Genomic DNA, 14280 nt, shown 5'->3' on the forward strand with positions numbered 1-14280 from the left:
AAAATGACTGAACAACAAATACCCAGAAAAAAATGGCGACCTTTGACAGGTTTTTAATTGTAAGTTTCATTTCTTTTGGCAATGCTATGTAATTAAATGAATTTTTTTCAAAAGAGAAAGCATAGTAGCATTTATAGCCACTGTGAAATTCAGATCATTAACTTGGAATTCTTCAGTGAATAAGAATGATTCATGGACACTCCAGCAGCTTCAGAACATTTTCCATAATCCTTGTAACTTTCAATGAATTAAAAAAAAAACCCAACCTGTTGAAACTTGAATTATGTGATAAACTTTTTATCCAGTCTCATGATTCCCACTTGAGTCACTTTTGGTGTGAAATGGAAGGGAAAAGTAGGAAGTAGTTGTTCTGGGCCAGCGAAAAGAAGAAAGACAAGACTGGGCAACACATTTTCTACTACATCATTTTAAATTGAAGAAAAAAAGGAAACTAATCTCATAAGCTAGCACAGGACTGCTTTGTATGGGTGAAGAGATTCCAAGATATATTTTTAGTCTCGAATATATTTTTCCATGATACATCCAAGAATCTGAATTCAGCCAATTTAACCATTGATAAACATAAATCAGGAAAACTCAGGGAGGTCCAGTAAGAACCACTTATATATTCCAGACTGGAAAGTATTAACATTCATTGTGTTCAGGAAAGTTCACACAAGTCACTCCTTCTGGAGTATGTTTTGGGAAGGGGTTGCCAGAAAAACAAAAATGCCATCAAAGGACTGATTTTGTGTTTTGATTGTTATGCCATAAGATGCTTCTCTTCATCCTCCTTGGAGGGAACCATCTTTCCCCAACCACCTCTGCCATTTCCTGTGTTTGTCCCAATGCTGTCAGAAGCAGAGAGCCTAGTTACCAATCAAACCCCAGTTGGAGCTGTCTCCTACCAGACTTGTGTTTTTAATTTTGAGACCCACTATAAAGTTGTTCTTTCAAGCTGGGAAGGTATTGTTTGCCCGCCAATTCTACCTCCTACTTGGCCTGTTAAAAGTATTGAAAACAAGGACAAAGCAATGGGGCTGACCAAGGCCAAGGCAATTCTTTTTGGAAGGAGAGGTGAATAAGGAACAGTAGGAATGGGAATGGTTAGATGAAATTGGCTGCTCATATATTGGGGAAACATATGGAATTTACATCATTGAGAAATACTTTCTCATCAACATAGAAAAAGAAAAAAGGGGAAGGAAGGAGAGAAGAATTTATATAGCACCTACTATGTGCCGAGTGCTGTGCTTAGCACTGTACAAATATCTCAGTTATCCTAACAATGATCTTGTGGGGTAGTTGCCATTATTATCCTCATTTTATAGTTGAGGAAACTGAGGCAAAGAGGATAAGTGACTTGCCAGAATTACATGGATATTAACTGTCTAAGGCTAGATTTGAATTCAGGTCTTTCTGATGCCAGGCCTGATGCTCTATCCCTTGCACCACCTATTTGTTATATAATATCTGATCTGAGATTGATCAATTTCTGATACATCTTGGTGGGAAAGGTAGCTGATGAATGTGAAATAACAAGTTTACCGAATAGTCGTAATCTCAAGGCTAGAAATTGGAAGACACCATTTAGTAATCCACCCCTCCTCTTTCTTCTAAAACTGCTCAGACCAGAACAAAGTCTCATTAAACAACATCTCTTCTGTTCTCTTTCCCATGCAATATCAATTATCAGCCTTAATTGGATCTTAACTATTGCCCGGAAATTCTAATCTATTCTTATTGAGTAAGATTCCCAATCACATTACCTATACTATCTCTTCTTTCCTTAAGCCATCATCCATATCCCTATTTCCTTCTCCCATACCCTCTACTTATGACCAATCTGCTGATTTACTAAGATATCCCTGTTTCCCCTACTCCTTTATTCAAAACTTCTCAGCATCATTATTTATTGTTCTTCTCTCCCTCCCTTCTTCCTTCTCTTTATCCTTCCCTCTTTCCCTCCCTCTTCCCCTCCATCCTTCCCTCCCTCCCTCCCTCTTCCCCTCCTTTCTTCCCTCCTTTCCTCCTTCCCTCCATCTCTCCCTCCCTCCTTTCTTCTTTTCTTTCCTCCATCCCTCCTTCCTTTCCTCCCTCCCTCTTTACCTCCTTCCTTCCCTCCCTTCTTCCTTTCCTCCTTCCCTTTTTATCTCCTTCTTTCCTTCCTTCCCTCCTTCATTCTCTCCTTCTTCCTCTCTCTCCTTCCTTCCTTCTTTTCCTCCCTCCCTCCCTCCTTCCTTCTTTCCTTTCATCTCCTCTCTTTTTCTCTCCTTCTTTCTTTTCCATCCTTTTTCCTCCCTTATTTCCTTCCTTCCTTCCTTTGTTTCTTCCCTCATTTCTAGAGAAAGAGATATTCCTATTCCTTGCTAAGACACTCTCCATAACCTTGACCCCATCCCTCTCATCTCCTCCAAGTGCTTATTCCCACAATTATCCCATTTCTTTTATACATCTTCAATCTTTTTCCTTCTATACTGATTCTTATATAATATATGCATATATAAAATATATGATACATGTAGACATGTATATATATATAGTGTGTGTATACATACATATACATAGCATATTGATTCCTGTGCACATAAGAGAGATAGAGACAGAAAAGACACAGAGATAGAGATAGAGACAGAGACAGATAAAAAGAGATGGAGAGAGACAGAAAGAAAGAGAGAAGGACAGAAAGAGACAGAGATTGGAAAAGTGAGTGTAGGTAAGCAAAAGAATGAGAACAAGGCATTGAAGCTGGCCAAAGGATTGTCCCACCTCTGTCCTTCCTAGCCAGCTGCAGTGCTGGCTTTGCCCTTCACTTGCTCCTTCCTCTACGTCCTTCTAGATCTAGAAGCACAAAAAGCACATCATTCATTGCTCTTGAAAAGATATGTCAGTCTATTGCCCTGTGTCCTGGCTCATCATCCCTGTGATATTTTTCAGACTAAAATATCTCTCCCTGGCTACCACTCCCTTACTTGTATCTGTGTTATTTCCCTCATTGGATTGTAAGGATTTTAAAGGCAGGAACTGTCTCTTATAGTAGATACTTAATAAATATTTCATTTATTATACATTATTGTATTATTTTATTTATTTATATGTATTATATATAGACATATGTATATATTTATATATAAATACATATGTATTTATTTATTATACAGTACTGTATTATTATACATTAATGTATTCATAAGAATTCTAAATATTCAATTTAACTTCTTGAAATTGGCCTTCCATCCCGATTTATAATGATGATAGCATTATGTAGTACCTACTTTGGGCTAGGCACTGCTAAATTCTTTATAAATACTATCTCATTTGATCCTCACAATAAGGTAGGTGCTACAATTACCATCATTTATAGCTAAAGCAAACTCAAACATTAAAAAAAAATTTACCCTTTATAAGAGTACTACTTAAAGAATAAATATTATCCTTTATTCTTGCTAACATATATTTGGGATGTTTTCCTATTTTCTTTGTCTTGGGCAATAGAATTCAAGATCATTAGTCATTGGAAAGTCAAACCAAACAATTTATTCAGATAGAGAAACTGATCCATCCCTATGCTAATAGCATCTCTCCATCGATAAAAGTTAGTTCAGGACTTATCACCCATTCTGATGTGAAAGGCAGAATTGTTTTGCTTCTTTTTAAAGCAAACACCTAAAATACTCTATAAGTACAACAGAATACTAAAAGAGATTGTATGTGAAGCCATACATCTCTATTTTCTATTTCTTAAGTTTTTAAAATATAAAATATATTCCATATATTTTCAAAATTTTCCTTCTCATTTGTTCTTCCTTCCAAACATTCTTCTATTCTCTTCTGAACAAAGAAATTCCGTGTTCCCAGTGTTCCTGGAAATGAGAAGGGTGACAAATCTTGTGGTATCTCCAGAAATTCCAAAGAGTTATTAAAAACAACTAGGAGAGCATCATTTGGGGCGGGGGGACAGAAATCATCCCATAGAAACTTTCCTTAGAATCTTTCTATCCACAAATGTTTCCTAATGGACAGATTGCTTGAGATGCCTCAGATTAAGACTGAAAGAATTACCTCTTAAGCATTTCCTTTTCCTCACCACTGAGAGTATTTTTCTGGGTATTGACAACATCTGAATGGATAGTTTAGGAGTACTGACTGCCTGCATCACTTGTCATATTTACCAGGCTGTTGTGATGTCCCAAGGCCTAATCAATGTGTGTGAAGCCCAGAATTTACTCCTTTGCAATGCAACATGCATTTTCCCAAAGCAGTTGCTAAGAGCAGGCAGCTGTGAGAAAACATGATAAGAGTACTTATTAATAACAAGCTTTCATCAGGGATATGATCACAAGGCCTTCCATTGTCTGTGACCTGTTCAGGCGTATTTTTCTCCTTCTCCCGTTTAATATGCTCATCTTCATTGTTGACAATGGATAATAGATAAATATTTGGCTCCCATAGTTTTGGACATCAAACATCTATCTCACAAATAAACACAGATTCTATTTTTGAGAGCTTCATAACTACATATACTATTTATTTATCCCTTGAGGTTGGAAGTATATGTGAGCTTGTGGTATAAGAAATAAAATAACACTGAGATGAAGGTCTGGAGCAACTAGGCAGCACAGTGGATAAAAAAAACACCAGCCCTGGAGCCTGAAAGATTGAAGTTCAAAGTTGGCTTAAGACATTTGCTAACTGTGTAACTCTATTTACCTCAGTTTCCTTATCTATAAAATGATGTGGAGAAGGAAATGGCAGACCATTCCCATATCTTTGCCAAGAAAACCCCAAATCTGGATCATGAAGATTTGGACACAACCAAAATGACAACAGCAATTATGTCTACCCTTGTCCACACAGAACAAAAGAGAGCAACTCTGTGGTCACTAATTAATCTGGTCACTTTGGACAGATGGTCCAAGAAATCCTAGAGGGGAAAAAACCCTTTCATCTTAAGGATTTAAAATTTAGTGCAACTTGTTGGCAGAATGATAGAAAGACCTGAGTTCAAATCCTAATTTAGATGTTTATTGGCTCTGTGATCACTCAACCTCTCTGACCCTCAGTTTTTTCAACTATGAAATGGAATAGTATTAGGACCTACTTCCCTAGGTTATGAATATAAAATGAGATAATATTTCTAAAGGACTTGATAGACTTTAATGCATGATGTAATGCTAGCTATTATTGTTAATAAGTATTTGGAAATAATGAAGTTATTCTGGAATAAGAAAGTACCTTTAATTATTGAAGAAATCAAAGCACAAAAGTGAGAACCCTAGTGTTTCAGCTGTGCTATTCAATAAACCCAGTCAGGTGAATAACTAATCCTGAGACAATAGTCCTTTCTGGGCCAGAGTTTATACAAATACAATACCTGGCTAGGTTCTTACCTCCCTGAACTGAAGGATTCTCCAGGACCTTTCCAGCACTGTCTTATGCATCTGGCACAGCCGGGACGGGGTTTTGTCTATGGGAACCTACCCTGAGGTCTTTGCACAGGCATCATTTACAAGCACTAATTGCTTTCTACCAAATGACTCTTAGACCTACCCAACTGGCCTCCTGGCAATGCCTTCATTCTGTGTGGTTATCTCTGGACATGGATGAAAATAGAAGCACTATTGCTGAAGCTCATGTTTAAGGAATTAAGTAGGGCATGGGTGCAGCCAAGTAAAACAGATTTGGTGATTTGTCAATATTACTAGTGGAGACAATGAAGTCAGTGTAGTTCTACTACCAGGCCCTTGGCCTGAAATGAAGTGTGAGATTCTTTATCTAGGGATTGCGCCTTTTGCTGGCAGCACTGGTAGACTGGATGATCTAATCAGTCTTTCCCCTTTTCCAACAACTGTATATGATCTATTGTTCTGATGGTTAGGCAATTTCCAGTGGTCTTCTCTAGGGATAGTTTAGAAGGATGAAAATGCAAAAAGGGGATGGGGGGTGGACACAGCCTTGCCCGATGATGTCAGCTTCTGTTTTTTGTTTAAATATTTTTAACAGGATATCCCCGTTCAGCCAGACAGCTTGTTTACAATGGGGTAGTGTCCAGAGGTGGCTTTTAGCCATTGTACAGAGCCTGGAACAGGACAATACAGTTATAGTACAAGTTACTACTATGCAGTGAGTGATGTCAAAGTTTCATGTTACATCTGATTAACTGACTGGCTCTAGTATTGCAAAACATGCTGAGATTATTTGCCCTGAAAAATATCTGTAGAGTGACTACCACCTGAGAAGAAGCTTGAATAAATAGCTTTTAGGTATATCACAAGAGATCCTGACATGCAGAATTGTGAAAGTGATTTTCATTATGTCAGGTATATTTGGGGTTTGGAAGCTTTCCTATAACCAATAGATGGGGATGAGGTTCTGACATCTAAGGTGTAATGGAGATTATCATAAATACAGTAGGAAGACAACTAGGCTGAGCCCTTAGGTTTGGCTCATTCACTTTTAAGGAGAATTATGCGATATCATTGCCTATATAGCACTTTACCAAAGGATAGGTGTTCTTGTAATAGGAGATTTAATAAGAAGAGGCTCACATATCAGCACCATGAAAGACTCCAAAGGGGAATAATGTACAAAGTAAATTCATTACACAGATGCTTACTAAATATAACTGGTCTATTCACTTTAGCTTATTAACTTCTCATTCCTCAAAAATTTTCTCCTGCTTATAAAAACTTAAACTAGCTTAGTAGTACATTTATCTCTTCCACATCACGGGGGTCAGGGCATGGGTGCCTCTGTGATCTGGAAAATCCAGTTAAAAGTTTTTGACTCTTTTTACCATAAAAGTCTGAATTATTATGGTATTTAAAAATTCATGTTTCTAACCTTTTTCTGTATTGTTTGTTGGCCTTTATGTATTGTCTGTAGTTCCCTAAAATTCCCCCAAATTTCCATTTAATTTTTTATACTGATCACTGATATATCAAAACCTTAATGGAGAATGTTGCAATGTGGAAGGAATAATAGTACTATCTCAATGTACCATTAAATTTGTGACTTCTAGATGGAGTCATTATTTTCTCTACCTTCTATGCACCCCAGGCTAAAGCAAGATGTTTCTCTGTTCCCAATTCTGTTTTGGTATGTCTGTTTCTGCCTCCCTCTATCTGTCTCTGTCTCTGTCTACCTATTTTTCTTCTAAATCTAAGCTTTACTCAGATCTCTACATGTATTAGAATTCATCACATAACAAGGATTAGCAGCTTTCTAAATGAAGGGAAATAGATAAAAATGAAAAGAGAAAAAACAAAGGGAAGGGAAATAGTTCATTGGAATAAAAAGCAACCAGTGCTGGTGTTGCTAACTACAAAAGCAGAAAACAGCTTTTTCTAATTCTAATTTGTTAACCCTCGTGGGAAAAGAGACACAAAAATTAGAATAGTTGGGTGTTATGAGAAGCTGCTTTTTTCCCCCAAGTCAGGGGATATCAGAGATGGTGGAGAAGAGGATTGACTAAGGAACATTTGAATTAGCTCATCGACTATCACTTTCATCCTCTCAGTAATCACTTGACTTCTTCACAATCCTTCTGGCACAGAAGCAACAGTAGCATTGACTAATACCTGTCAAAGTTTTAGAAAGAAAGGAGAAAATCTACTCTGAAATCCAGTGAGGTTGTTATTAGAACTTGGCTTGCCCGTATGGCTCCAAGATGTTAAGACCAATTCTCAAACTCTCGAACTCCAGGCTCTCCAACTAATTCCTTCTGATTGTATACTCCACCCTCCTCAATTCCCAAGTACTCCCAGAATTCCAAATTTACATAGTCACAAGTGTACATTCTGTTTCAGTCTCTCTTTCCCATCGTAATCCAGCAATTACAATTAGTAACATCTTTTCTAAGGCAGCTGAAGAAGAAATACATAGTTTCAAATTCTGATGCTTACTAGATATGTAACCCTAGACAAATCATAACCTTTCTGGGTCTCAGTTTCCTCATCTGCAAAATGGGGTTGGAAATGTACTTGGTTCTGGACACCAGTGCCATAAAGCAACATTAGAGAGAGCTATCCTCGTATAGGAGCCACATTATGGAAAGAATTCCTAAGGCTCTAAATTTGTCAATCTCATGTGATCTTCTAGCTCTGTCATTTCCCATTTTAGTATTACAGATATATATGCTGAAAGATTAAGACCAAGTCTTCATATCCAAATTGAACTGGGTGACTAAAGCAAAGATCTGCACAATTCAAACAAATATAAAAATGCACTTAAGACTAGAATAGCAAAATAATTGAGGCGGAACCAACCTTTATATATTTTTTCCTTAAGTGAATGCTTCAGTTCTCAATTCTGTCAGAGCCCTTCTTAATCTACCCCTCCCATCTTCCCAGTTGTTTTACATTTAATGTACTGCGATGTTGGAATCCTTACTAACTGCTAAGTAATTAGAGTTGATCTAATCTTACAAGAAGTTGTTTTGGCCAGAACCTGAAACAAGGTACTAAGTAGAACTAATCAAGACAAGGCTGGTGCTCCACCCACTCTATCACACTGTCTCCTTGATGAAGGACTGCTGTGGGTGCTTCTTTCGTAGCAAAAACTGATATTTCCAAGGGTTTTTGAGTTACTCTCTCAACTACATTGGATAAAGCCAGTTCAACTTCTCTCAAGGTCTCTTGAGCTTCTTTTGTAAGCCGGCGTGGTGAATTTAAAGCAGTGTCTCCCCTTAAAATGTCATATAGGGGTTGCAATTGATTGGTAGTTAAACCTAATACTGGACGCATCCATTGGATATCTCCTATTAATTTTTGGAAATCATTTAAGGTGTTCAACCTCTCTGTTCTTAAAGACAGTTTTTGTAGTGTAAGTGCCTTAGGATATATTTCATATCCTAAATATTGAAAAGGAGCATGTCTTTGAATTTTTTCTGTAGCGATATGAAGTTTGTAGTATCTTAGTGTTTCTATGGTTTTTTGTAGACATGCTTCTAGAATTTGTTCCTCCGGTGCACATCCCAATATATCATCCATATAATGTAATAGCATAACTTTTGGAAATGCTTTTCTTATTGGAGCAAGAGCAGCAGCAACATACATTTGACACATAGTGGGGCTGTTCTTCATACCCTGTGGCAAAACCGTCCATTCATATCTTTTATAAGGCTCAGCTAAATTGACCTCCAAACATTTTGAACACTTTTGTGCACAGTATAAGATTCTACACACTACTGGCATACCTTTCAATCCTCAAGGTCAAGCAATAGTAGAAAGAAGAAACAGAGACATTAAGACACTCCTCCAAAAACAAAAGAAAGGAGGAGCCACGGGTAACCCTAGAGAACTTCTAAATTTAGTTCTCTATACCATTAATTTTTTAATCTTTGATAAAGATGCACTGGCTCCAGCAGACAGGTTTTATAACCCACCAGAAGAGCAGTGTCCAGTGCGAGCAGCTCCACTATCTTTAGATAATCGCCAGGTGATGTGGAGAGACCCAGAAAGTGGTGAATGGAAGGGACCAGATAGACTAACTGCTTGGGGGAGAGGATTTGCTTGCATCTCTACAGGTGGAGAAGGAATCAGATGGGTGCCTACGAGCCGCATTCGCCTTGTCCATCGCAGAAAGATGGAGCAGACGCTTGAAACAAAGGAGAAGACCCAAGAAATATCGGGTGGTTCTGTTGCTGATTGTGCTCATAAGAATTATTAGATTCCTGGCACATGAACTAATGGACAATGGAATCCTATTGGACTGTTTCTAGGACTTATGGACATGTGTAAATTTTCAGATTGATTCTTGTTATTTGTTACATTACTACTAGCCTGTGTTATATTGCTATGTGCTCATGTAAATTATGTATAATGCCTCCCATATTGATGGATTTATGTATACCATGTATATCTGTTACAAAGTTCTGGCCCATATTGATGGATTTATGTGTACCCCCTCAGAAACCCCCTATGTTTTAAAACAAAAGAAAGGGGGAGATGTTGGAATCCTTACTAACTGCTAAGTAATTAGAGTTGATCTAATCTTACAAGAAGTTGTTTTGGCCAGAACCTGAAACAAGGTACTAAGTAGAACTAATCAAGACACTGCCCAATATATACTCTTCAATCCAGGACACTAGGCTGTTCTATGAACAAAACACTCCCATTTTTCAGCTCTGGAAATTCTCTCTGGCTGCCACTATGCCTGAAATGTTCTCCCTTTCCCAGGAGGTCCCTAGTTTCCTTCAAATCCCAATTAAATTCTCACCTTCTACAGGAATCCTTCCCAACTCTTCTTAATTCCAATGTCTTCTCTCAATTATTTCTTATTCATCCCTTATATAGCTCGCTGTACACACACACACACACACACACACACACACACACACACACACATTTTGCATATCATCTCCCCTCTTAGATTATAATTTCCTTGAAGTCAGAGATTATTTTTTGCCATGTTTCATATCCCTTGTGCTTAGCACAATGGTTCATACATTGTTGGGGCTTAATGAGTGTTTATTGAATTAATGAATTGAATGTCAATTCATATAGCAAACATACAGCAAATTCATTTGCTCAAGCAATGAGAAATGAAGCCTTTTGTCCCCTTGAAACCAATCACTGAAATGTAACCCTCTCAGGCCATCAGATAACACTTATTACCAAATGCCTTTCATACATGGCTTGTCCCACATCCCGAATGTTGCAACTTCAGCTCAATCACAGGGGATACTGGAAGACATCCTCCTAGAACTCTACAGCATAACACAGTATTTGAAGAATTCGGTGACTGTATTAAGACAGGACTGCAGTTTCATACTGACAGGAACAAATTACTCCCTGTAGCCGAAATATAGACAGAAATATTCAATTCTTTGAAAGGCCAAATGAGTTGACAAGTTTGGAATTTAGGAATTCTTTCCATGTGTCTCCTATATGAGGAGGGCTCCCTCTAGTGGTCCATTATAACACTGATGTGTAGAAACAATGAGGAAAGCTCAGGTGAATGGAGCAGTTTATTTAGTGGGTAAGTGAGAAATGCAACGTGCCCATCATATTTAGATTACATAAATTGGGTTTTTCCCACTGTTCATATGCAGCATAGAAAGATCTTGGAAATTCATAATTAATGGTCAATTTATATAAAGACAGGTAGTAATAATAATAATGTAGTATTTATCAAGATATTTAAAGGCTAGTAAGAACATAGGATAATAGAATGAAATTAGAAGGGATCTTAGGTGTCATCTAAGACCCAGAGCCCATCACCAGGAGCCAGAGATGGAGCCCACTGGACTGGCATGAGATTTCTTGGAAAGTACCAGCCTAACTCCTGATGGTCCAATAAATAAATCAGTTTAAGTATTCACTAAGTACCACAGTCTTCCAGCTATTGTGCTAGGTGCTAGGGATACACACAATTTCCATTCATAAGGAGCTTACATTCCAATGGGGGAGAGTTACATAGAGATAAATAGATATAGATCATATGCATGTATGCATAAATATATAATATATAGAGAGATAATTTATATAAAGTGAATAAATACAAAATAGATTGAGGAGAATTTTAGCAAGTCAAAAAATTAGGAAGGCTTCATGTAGAAGATGGTTTTTGACCTATATGTTGAAAGGAGGAAGGATTCTATTAGGTAGAGCTGAGAAGGGAGCTAATTGGGTCACAGCCAAAGCAAAGGTTAGAGATTGGAGATGGGATTCCATGCAAGAGGAAAAGAAAAAAGACTTAATTTTCCAACAGACATAGAGGCTTATAGGTTACCCTAGGTACTAGATAGGTGTAATTGTTCACTCCCCTTTGATGAGAAAAGATACACAAACCATAATATTTCTGGTAGGATAGAAGATCACCAGGCTTTCCTATCTGCCTTGCTGCTGTGCCTTATGCAACACTGGGTCTTTCTATCCAAATTAGAGCTGAACTTTCCTCTCTATGATCTCTCAAAATTGAATCTAATCTCTTTAAGAATAGAAACTGTTTCCTCTTTCTATCATATTTGCAAAACTTAGCCCAGTATTTGACACATAAAAATACTTAATAAATGCTTTTCCATACCATTATTTCTAATCCAACCCTCCCATTTTACAGATTTGAAAGCTGAGAACTTAAAAATCCAGCAATTTGCTTGAGGTCACACAACTAGTAAATGGTAAAATGAAATTTAAATCTAAGTCCTCTGGCTCCCAATATAGTTCTTTTCCCTCTATTCTAAATTGCTTTAGATCTTCAAACTAAGTTTGTGTTAAAAATAAACCATCTCTTTATCAGACAAGTTTGTCAAAGATGCCTTTATTTTGGAAAGAAATACCTTTTCAAGTGAATACAGAATTCATGCAAAGTACCATAGTTGAAAAATAAACAAATGAAAAAGAACCCAGTACCATAACTGATAAAAGGATAGATTTGGAATCAGGAAAACCTGAAATTTCACATTTACTAGTCATGTATCTGCAGCTAAGTTAAACTTCTCTGAGCTTCAGTTTCCTCATCTGAAAGATGGAGACAATAATACCTGTGATACCTACCTCATAGGGAAAAATAAATGGGACAATGTATACAAAACACTTTTTGGCTCTAGATCAATGTCAATTATCAACAGGAACATCAGCAGAATTGACTAGTTATCCAAAACTCATGTAAACAGGATAACCTTTCTTACATCTGCAGTTTGTTACAGGGTGCAATAAGAAAAGTTGGGGAGGGTGGAGGGAGATAGGGAGGAGATTGTTTCTGGGCTGAGTAACCATGGGTCTTGTCTATATATGGAATAATAGGTTCACTCATTCCTCTGTTGACATTTTTTCATTGCTTCAGATATTTGTTACAGGTGTTTTCTTTCCCCTTTCATGCTTTTTTATTTTTTTGGCCTGAGGTATCAAATACCAAATGCATGAGATACTGATAAGGCCTTTTCCTGTCAAAAGTTGTTTTGCCAATCCTCAGAATGTTTTCAAGGTCAGAGTATGGCATGAAAGACTATGGTTTGACCTTCTGATGGTAAAACAAAATATAAAACCACAGCTTTAACCAACAAGCTGTATACAGCTTGCTATCTATTTAAAAAGAAAGTACAAGCTACCAAGACAAACTGTATTTACTTAGTAAACACTTGTAAACTCATAAAAATTTTTTTTAAAAAGTTGGGGGAAGTTGTTTAGGGTTTTCTTTTCGGGAGGGTGGAGGTTGGTCCAGATCTATGATTTTATGTATGTAGGGGAGGAAAAACTTTGTCCTTCAATGTGCAGACCCATAATTAATAATAATAGGTAGCATTTACATGACACATTTGTAAAGCAATTTTTTGTTGTTTAATCTTACTGTTTATAATCCCCTTCAAAGTTTTCTTGGAAAAGATATTGGAATGGTTGACCATTTTCTTTTCTAATTCATTATATAAATGAGAAAACTGAGGTAAATAGAAGTAAAGTAATCTGTCCAGAGTCACATAGCAAATTAAGTGTCTGAGAAAGAATTTAAACTCAGTTCTTCTTGTCTCCAAATCCAGCACTTAATCTAACAAGACACCTTGCTGCTTCAGATTTTGGAGATCTACTTAGGTCCCTCTAACCCTAAGTGACTTGCTTATGGTCATACAAATGTATGACATGTATCAGAGGCTAAACTTGAATCTGGAATCTCTTGACTCAAAAGGCAGGTTCACTTTTTTATTGTACAATATTGCCTCCCTCTCCTTTTCCTTTTCCTAATCTTTCTTCCATCTATTCTTTCCTTCCTTCTTCCTACAATACTTGCACACATATTTTCCCCTTTTAATAGAAATTGGTAGATTTATTTAAATATCCAATGGCATAAACTTAAGTGGACATTTGGCTAAAAATAAAAAATGTTTAAAAATTATTGAGTATAATGATGAAATCCTCAAGAATGCTGTTTGTATTCCATAGATGCCAAAGCTCCACTTCATCATTTGCCTGTGCTCCCAGACCTTGCAGCCCAGCTCCTGTTCCCAGCTTAATACTGCCCTTCTTTGCCCTGTGTTGAGTAAGTATATGTATTGGCCTACTATAAATATGTAAATTGCCTAGAAATAGACAGTTAATCCTACATAGCCCCTGTGTCTCACACACTCCATCTCTGATCTGGAAAATCAGGACCTGATCAGGGCAAGTCAATAAACAGTCAATAAGTTCCTACAATAATCATTCTGGTATGGTCAGACAGGCCTCCTCTCTATACTTAAGACACCATGATTATTTTTATGTCTCTCTCTATGTGCCTATCTCCTCTGCTTTCCCTTATTCTGCTCCTGCTTCTCTTTCCTCTTCTCCTTTCCTCATAGAAATCCTA

Source organism: Antechinus flavipes, chromosome 3 (genome assembly GCF_016432865.1).
Source record: "Antechinus flavipes isolate AdamAnt ecotype Samford, QLD, Australia chromosome 3, AdamAnt_v2, whole genome shotgun sequence".
NCBI classification, from domain to species: Eukaryota; Metazoa; Chordata; class Mammalia; order Dasyuromorphia; family Dasyuridae; genus Antechinus; species Antechinus flavipes.